Below are 8,685 nucleotides of genomic sequence, written 5' to 3' on the forward strand. Positions count from 1 at the left end.
AGCCTCTCCATCGAGACAACTTTAAGGTTGATGTGTAAGTTGTACGTGCAAATATTGAATGAACTCTTCGGCTCCTTTGAGATCCGCCAATTGATAGGCAAGAGCTTCTGAATATTTCTCTCACGAACTCCTCTTTCTTTTGCATATTTCCTTGCATGTGGCCTGGCCGCAAAACCACTCTGGCACGGGTATTTATTTTCTTGCCACACTGGAAGAGGTATCCGTAGAGTGAGAGATGAAAATTTTTGCGCATCACCCCAAAAGAGTGGTCCAACAATGTTGTCTGAGTGGAGAAAAACGCTTTGTGAATACCGCATATAAAGTGAGCATGGGTCTTGGTGGGTAGCAGATGAGAGCTCTGGCAGATTCCGTGTACGGAAACTGCCGCAATCTTTCCAGTCCAACACTCTTGTTTCTGAACTTAATATTTACGAGCTTAATTCCAGTTCCTTCCGCCGCCACTGCCAGACACCCTCAGCCCGAATCTGGAGGGCAGTTGTGGCGCTCCTGCGGGAAGCAATTGGGGTGGATGGAAAATAAATAAAATGCTAAATAAGGTGTCTACCTCCAGCGTGTTGTGATGATTTCTTTAGCACGCCACCGTCGTGCCCAAATGACTTATGACAGAGTGACTCTCCAGAGTGGTTCCTGGGCCATAAATTGTAATTAAGTTTCCATCAAAACATCCCTCAATTCGTGAATGTGGAGCATTCGGCGTGTTCGCCTCTCCGTCTGTGATATATCGGATGGGATGTTGAAAGCCATTCATGCCTCACACCATCAGTCACACGAAATATTATTATGAGAAGACGAAGTCGGGAAACCACCAAATTTGTATCAAGCGCTGCGGCTGTTCTGTTGTCTATCGACGTCTCTCGCCCTCTCTGGGGGCTGATTGTTGCCATGAGAGGCGGCAAAATCTCAGAGACTAAAGGGGTGGCTTATGGCAAAAAGCCGTGGGTTTGGTGGCGAAGTTGACGACTACAAAGTGTCTGTTTATTGTACTCCTCAAATCGCGACAAATAATAATCCTAACATCATTGTCTCACTCAATTTGATTTGATTTGACAATAATTTGACAATTTGCAGCGCCACACACAAAACATCTTTTGCGCGAGAGACAATGACAAAGTATTGCTCACCTACCGCGCGCTCTCCCAAGACATACGGGGTGGTAATTAATTTAATTCCCATCTGATTGTTTTACAATTAACCCACAAATGATAACACTCACCTTCAGTTGCCAAGGCATTGGCTTTCTCAGGAGAAATAATGTCAAATGAATTGGAGAATTTATACATTCCGTTTCCTCAGAGGCGCTTCGGCATGACGAGAAGACAGCCACTCTGATAAATGATTAGAACTCGCGATAGCGGCAAATTGTTCTCCGCTGCCACATTCATTGAGATAAGGTTAACATTGTGCATAATTTTAAAAAGCAGCAGAGGTCTATTAAGGAAATTTTCACAAGGACAATCTGTCCTTGGTGTAAACTTTCTAGTGAAAAGTAATCCTTGCCGAAGACAATGCAAGGTGGGAAGGAAATTGTACACTGAAGATCTAAGAGAAGGTGGCAAAAGGGGCAATACAACCCTTTTGAACGGCATGGGTGTGTTCCTCAAAAGACTGTGAGCATCCTTGAGTGACTAGCTGTGGAGGATGAAGCCGCCCATTCCAATCAAGTGTCACCCTAATCTGGTGGGAGGCGTAATTTGCGTGTATACGCTGTACAGGCGAATGGCACTTTAATTACTTTAATGGGGGTGGTCGATGGAATTACTCTAATATAAGTAATGACAGAGTCATTAATATACGAGGCTGCCTTTTGGCTCACTGAAGGCTGATTCTGGGCTAAGAGGATCCTTTCTCTCGCTCACTCCATGTGGAAGGAAGTCAAACTTGGCGTGAACCGTTATGCTTCTCGTCTTGTGACTATTTTTCGCCTCAGGCGATACCGCACAGATTCACTTCATTCCGACAGTGTCACTTGAGAAGTGCCCTCGAAAAAATATCTACACGAGATCCCTTAATGCGCGTGCCGTTAAATTTGCCAGTCGCGGTGGCATTTTAATATGTCCCTTAATTAAAATGCTCCTTCAACTCATTTCCAGTTCGTCACTGCCGATTTGGCAAATGGTTAGCAATGTGACGCTGGGAAGGCGAGATGAAAATGACAGGGAATTAAGGAAAGAACCCAGGGACATATGTTGCGTATGCACATATGAAGGAAATTGTAACCCACATGAACTCATTTCTTCAACATAATTCTTCTGCTGTAATCACTGAACCAGAGGCATGTTTACACATAGCATTTCGTTTCATGAAATATTAAAATGACACAAGAAATTGTGGCATCGGCATTACACAAAATATTACTTAATTCATCCTCATGAATATATTCTCGGTGATAATTAATTGAAATAAAATTTTATTATAACCCACGAGAGAGTCATATGAGATATCATCATTTTGAGCATAACGCGCATTTTAATGCTTTATGCGAATGCGAATTCCGGGTATTGAAACTTTTTGTGTGTTCAACCCCTCTTGTTGATGTTGTTGTGAATGTTGTGAAAATGTCGTATGTGGAATTGCATTATATGATGGGATAGTGTGTTGAGAATGTTAACAAATAAAACGTTCACACTGTTCTCATGATCTTCTAATAAAACTTCCGGTCGTCTAGACAGTCCCAAGTCCCGAAGGCCTCGTATGCCTCACTGTGGGTCCTCAGCTCGCCCCTTTCGGGTGTGAGGGGTGAAAGTTATTATTGCACATAGTCACACACTACACAAAAGGGTTGTGAGTAGCAATATGGCTCCACACTATTTTCCTATTAGCAGTTACTTCCTCTTGTGTGAACCGCCGCCGAAGAATATTGCCATGAAGTTGTGAGGGCTGCAAATCCCGCTGTCTGTTGAAAATGTGAATTCGATTCGGTGTAATGGGTTGTAATTTTTTGCCATCACCCCCACGAAACGCGGATGCTGTCGTCTGAGACATAATAGCAAGGGTTGCGCGGGAGCGAGCAGAGGGGGTGCAAAGAATCGGATGGAATATTGATGCTCCACGAAGGCGCGCGTGTTTCTCATATGAGGCAAATTACAGGGATGCGCTTCACGCTCCACGGCACTGTGTATGTGGAGACGCTTGGGGATGGATATTGGAAAATTATTTCACTGATGGTCCTTAGATCTCAGGGTAAATCCACCCTGGCTGCCACACACAAGCTCTCCCGGCTCGTAAACCTTTTAAGAAAATTTGTCTGCCACTTCATGCCGAAGATCCCAAAATATTATGATGAGGATTCCTCTCTCTGTGTGTGGCCATGAGCTTAAGTAATGTAATGTCTTAATGCTGGCACTTTATGTGCTCAGGAACCACAGATGTCTTGCGGCTACTCCAAATGATGATGCGGGAGGATGAATTTATGTACTAATTCCTTATGCATAGGAATCCCCGCTCTTGAGGGCCAAACTTCCTATCCAGAGATTGCCCAGGAGCTAATCTATCGAGGTGTACCTAATTCATTTAATTGATATCATTTTTCACGTAGATAACATGCCAAAGAAGTATTTCTCCCCGCCAACATTCCACCCCCGGAGGGACCGTGGTGGGATAATTAAAGTGAGGTGACGCCGAGGGTGCGAGAAGAGCCATTCGGAAAAATCAAAACAAATCCAGCAGAGATTAAAGTATTTACGCAAGTGAGTGTTAATGGAAGACAAAGAATGTTGGCTTTTTTCACTTAAACACCCTCGCCGGCAGGAAGGATGCTGGGTGTGGCGATGGCTGAATTAAATGAGATATATGTGGTGCTCAAGATTGGCGACTGCCCTCGACCTCATGTGAAAAGGGGGATTTCTAGGGTCACGATAATGGACTGTACTTACGATTAATTAACGAAACGGATTTTTAAACTTCCTCCCTTGCGCTTTTTGCCGCAAAACCCACATCGCGCGTGCAGTGCGAAAGTGCTGCAAGGGATAATGTGGGTGTTGAAGCTGTGCTGCAGCACTTTAGAGTGGCGCCGGCGATCTCTCTTCCGTGGGTTCCGACATATGTTCGTGTGCGAGCTGGGGCCACTTTGGAGTGGAGTAACTTGAGTGTCATCAATTCAACCTTTAAGAGGGCACAAATCTCAACTGCATGCTCGCTAGAGCTCGAGATTTATAGTTGACTAGGAGGAAGCTCGTGGGGTGGCCGGGATGAACCGCACAAATAAACGACTCTCGGTAAATCGAGGTGCTAGGGAATTAGGCAGTGACTGTCATTGTATTGTCGCCTCAGAATGTGTATAATTTCTCCGCTCTACACAATTCCAGGGGCGAAAAGAGCAAGTGTGTTCTTGTGCAAAATTTGTGCTCATGCTGTTTGCCTATAAATGGTCGGGGGGTGGCGAAATAAAAGCCCCGGCACTACTAAGGGGGTTGTGAGTAGTGAGAATTTCTGCTACTTAGCGTCTCTCTAATAACTCGCATGGGTTGCATGAGGTGGATGTGGTTTACGGAGGATTTTGAATGGCTTAAATTGCATATAACGAAAGGTTTTCACCCGTGAATCTTCATATCCAACCCCGATAGTGCGGCTTCGCCTCGAATTCGCTGCTCAGGCCACATTAGGTACAATGAGGCCTGGTATTCCCGTTGCCAAATTTAATTAGGGAATAGTTGGAAGTTTCTTAGCATGGGCGACCCCTCAATATTCGCCACTACTGTGGCAATTGCTGTCACAGAAAATAAGACTCCAATTCATGCATCCCCAACATGATTTCCCACTCCTTCGCAATGTCTTTTGCACGCAAATATTGATTTTATGTGGCTCTCCCGGCAGCGTGCAAGAAAATATCTGAAGCCCGCAACATTCGTCCGAAATTACCTAATTTGAACGCCACGAAAATACGAGAATCTATGCGACGTCTGAATAAATTAGGGCTGAAACTTGGATATAAAATTTTGAATATGAATGGTGAATTTTGCATAGCTAATCAAGATGTGGCGGTGGCTGAGGATGTCGGCGTCGTAGTCACAACTTCCTCCTTCCTCAATGGCAAAACCCACCCTCGAGATTATCCCCTCTCCGTTCGCTTAGGAATTACTCTAGGGTAGATTATGTCGTTTTTTTCGATTTCATATTGCCTCCAATTATAGAGCCAGGGACAGGATTTTACCGAAATGTTATTAGGACACTTTAATCAAATAGATTTTCTCAATAGGCCATTAGCAGCGATGGGACTTCGTGATGGATCAACGGCCGAAGTATGAAAAGCAGCCCCTTCAGCATCCCCTTTGAGTGTGTGCGCCCAGCAAAGAAATCCCGAGGAGAGGAAGAAGTGACAAATTTCAGTGAATTAAGCACTTAAATTTGGGTGTTATGTCTGGCATTTATGGAGGCACTGCATTTACGTCTTCACCGAAAATGCCATCATCTCGAGTAATGAACACACCTTTGTTCTCCACTAATCGAGGACCATCTCCAACAGCGAGTGTCATTCATAATGTCATTTGTCAGAGTCAGAGTCCTCAGGACTCGGCCGCAGTGGAAGGGTTAAGAGCTGAGACTATTGAATTACTTCGCATCGGAGAAAAGTGCCCTCATCTGCGGAGGAGGACAAATTGCATAATTGTGGCCCCAAATGGGGGAGAGAAGAAAGTCTGAGGATTTGTCTCTGTCACGGTGAAGGCCAAAGGCGACATGGAAAAGAACACTGAAGATGATTGTCTCAATAAATCATTCAAATGGTTTGCAAATTGATGTTGAGGCCCACGGGGAGAAGGTGTCCCAAAATCAATTTGTGATATTTTGATATTCAATTTGAAAAGGATACTCTCGAGAGAGCACGAACGTGCTGTCCTTCATCGCGGCGAATTGGAACTTTTTGCCCAGGCACGGTCGAAATCCATAAATTGCCCCTCATTTGGAAATGTGCATTCCACTCATGTCCATAAGGAGAGGCCGCGTGTGTGGGGAGGTTTTCGGACGAAGGCGATAGATCAAATTTATGGAGATCTATTGGAGCTTCAGTCAAACACATGTTTGATTGAATAAGGCAACTGGACGTCCCATGAATACGTAATGCGAAAAGGATTGCTCGAGAATATGAATGGTATTTGCATACAGCTTTTGTGTATCTTCGCATTTTCTTCACACGTCTAGGGAGGAAACCCAAAAGAAAATTCCAGAGGATTCTCAGCAAAGTAGTGCATGGATCAAAATCATGCGTGGGAAATTTTCAAGAGACCATTTTATGCATTTTGTTCTGATAGAAAATTCTGTGAGAAAAATTCAGCAAATTCCTTTTCACTCTGCGGACATAAAAGAAACCCACAAAAGGGGATGACACAAATATTTGCTCCATATAAATGTTGTCCCTCGAATGACTGCCTTTATGAAGAGACCACTTGGGAGAAATGCTAGAAATTGCGTGCAGTATTTGTACGGATTTGCGAGAGAAAAAAGACTCCTTTCTTTGGGGTAAGTCGTGAGGAAGTGTTCTGTGGGTATTGCCCTGACAATGGTCGAGATATTGAAGGGCGTTTGCTGAAAATCACTTAAGTGGCGCGGCAATTTCAGCGAACGAACCAAAATCTTTCCACACGTGCGAGGGTGTGAAGACATAAGATGAAAAGTTTATGTAATGCGTCACATTGTTCTCTACTTAATTTGCATATTACTTTGCCATTTTTACGACATTTGCAGATATTTATTTTGCATTTCACTTAGCTCCGTGTCATTTGGCATATGTGTACCTCTCAATTTGAATGACTTACCGAGGGTGGTATGGGGAGACTCCTCGAGTTCGCGATCGCACTAAATTCACACCCACGGAAATCAGCCCCTCGCGCAAATCGACATTTGTGCTCGAGACATTCTCATTTCCATTAGGCCTCAGCCTCCTGGAGTGGGGCCTCTGACGATGATGTGGGTGTCCCGTTGGCGGAGAACTCGCATCAGCGCCAAATGGATAAACAATGGAGTTGAGCACATAAATTCGGCGATGGGGAAAAGATGTGAGAAAGTATGTGCGGCGTATAAAAGAAAATGGGGATTTGTTATGACTTCTCGTGCGCTAAGACGCAGTTGCGGCGCGAAGGAAAATGTTAATACGATATTGAAAAGTATGGCGTATGTGGAGTGGCTGATGAATGTATAAATTGTACTTAGGCGAGTGCTTTTACCCAGAAATTTGCATACTCGCACTTGCTCTGTACGGGATTATTTATGAATTTTGCCACTGAATTTGTTCCGCGCCGAAAGAAAATCTCTTTTGGAAAGTATGGCACTTTTCACCCCAACATCGTCACCTGCTTCAAGATGCGTCCTTTCTTTCGTCGAGGGTGAAACCGCACTAGCCTTTACTCGAAAGTGTGTGCGATGTAGTGGCAAATGTTATTTTAATTGCCACTGTACCATATGCATTCCTTTTGGGTGAGTTTCTTGAGACATTTCGAGAAAGATTCCATGTTTTTAGGGCGCAAAGTCTGCAGGCACAGTCCGGCGAGACACATTTTGTATCTCTAATTCCGATCCATCAGTACCTTTTGTCAGTATAACTGATATTTACAAGATTATTGCAATTTCACGCACAGTCTGTCCCTTGCTGAACTACGTGAGATAAAGCATGCTTTCCAGCGGAAAGCGCGCCAAAGAAGGGTTGATTTCTCACTGCAAAGGTGCAATTATGAGAGTCAAATTATAAATTGTGCCACACTTCCCCCTTCAAACTCTAAATACCCCGTAACTAGGGGAGTTCTTGCGACTGTTTGAAGTGCCGTGTGTGTAATTTCTTCCTATAAATCTGCCACTCATCTTCCTCCCGGGCGACTTTTCCTCCGCCAGTCCCGCACCAAATCCATCTTCATGCGAACTGCAAATATTCGGTTAATGAGATACGCATTTTCGGTGGCAAATATTGAGAATGCGGGGGCGCGCGCCCCATCGCATGGGTGTGATTTTCACTTTTCCAGCGAAGAGACCTTGTCACATGATATAAAATTAATTAAATGACTCCGAATGTGGAATGCGGGAATTCTCATGTGTGGCATCGAAGATTCGGGGATTGGAAGTTGCGTTTCATCCCCCGAAAAGGGGTCTTTGAACTTGAAGACAATTTTCCATACCATGAATTTTCTTCGGGGCCACTTTCTAGGTCACAAGTTTCCTTGTGGGGCGGCGGCTGGAAAATTACAGCAAAGTTAAGGGGCGCTCTGTGCCTCAAACCCCAACTCTTGGAAAAGTTGTTGGGAAAAGAAATCACACGGGGAAACTGTGTGTCGTGTCTGAGCATCAATTAAAATTTCATGTCCCACTTTTGCAAAGAGAACCATGACCTCCAAAGTCACCCTCCAACTTCCCCAAAACAGGGCTTCCGAGGGGTTCCGCAGACGCCCTTTTATTCAATTTCGCATCAAATTTTGCGAATTTTCCCACCGACACACTTTCCAACATCGCTGGCATCGTCGCACATCACTTTGGCCCCAGTGCCCGGACGTGTGGAACAGACCGCGTCTGCCAATGGGATTCTCTGGGGCTTTCCTGGGGGGCGATTAATGGAGCTGCGCGTGGCAACACCCCCAAAATTGGGGGTTTCCCTCACGGGGAGCTGCCCCACGGAGGCTGAGCTGTGTAGAGAACTCCGCCCAGTGCAGTGGGGGTGACACGAGTGAGGGTGAAGCCTCCCCGCTA

This window comes from Phlebotomus argentipes, unplaced genomic scaffold (genome assembly GCF_947086385.1).
Source record: "Phlebotomus argentipes unplaced genomic scaffold, Phlebotomus argentipes genome assembly scaffold_18, whole genome shotgun sequence".
NCBI classification, from domain to species: Eukaryota; Metazoa; Arthropoda; class Insecta; order Diptera; family Psychodidae; genus Phlebotomus; species Phlebotomus argentipes.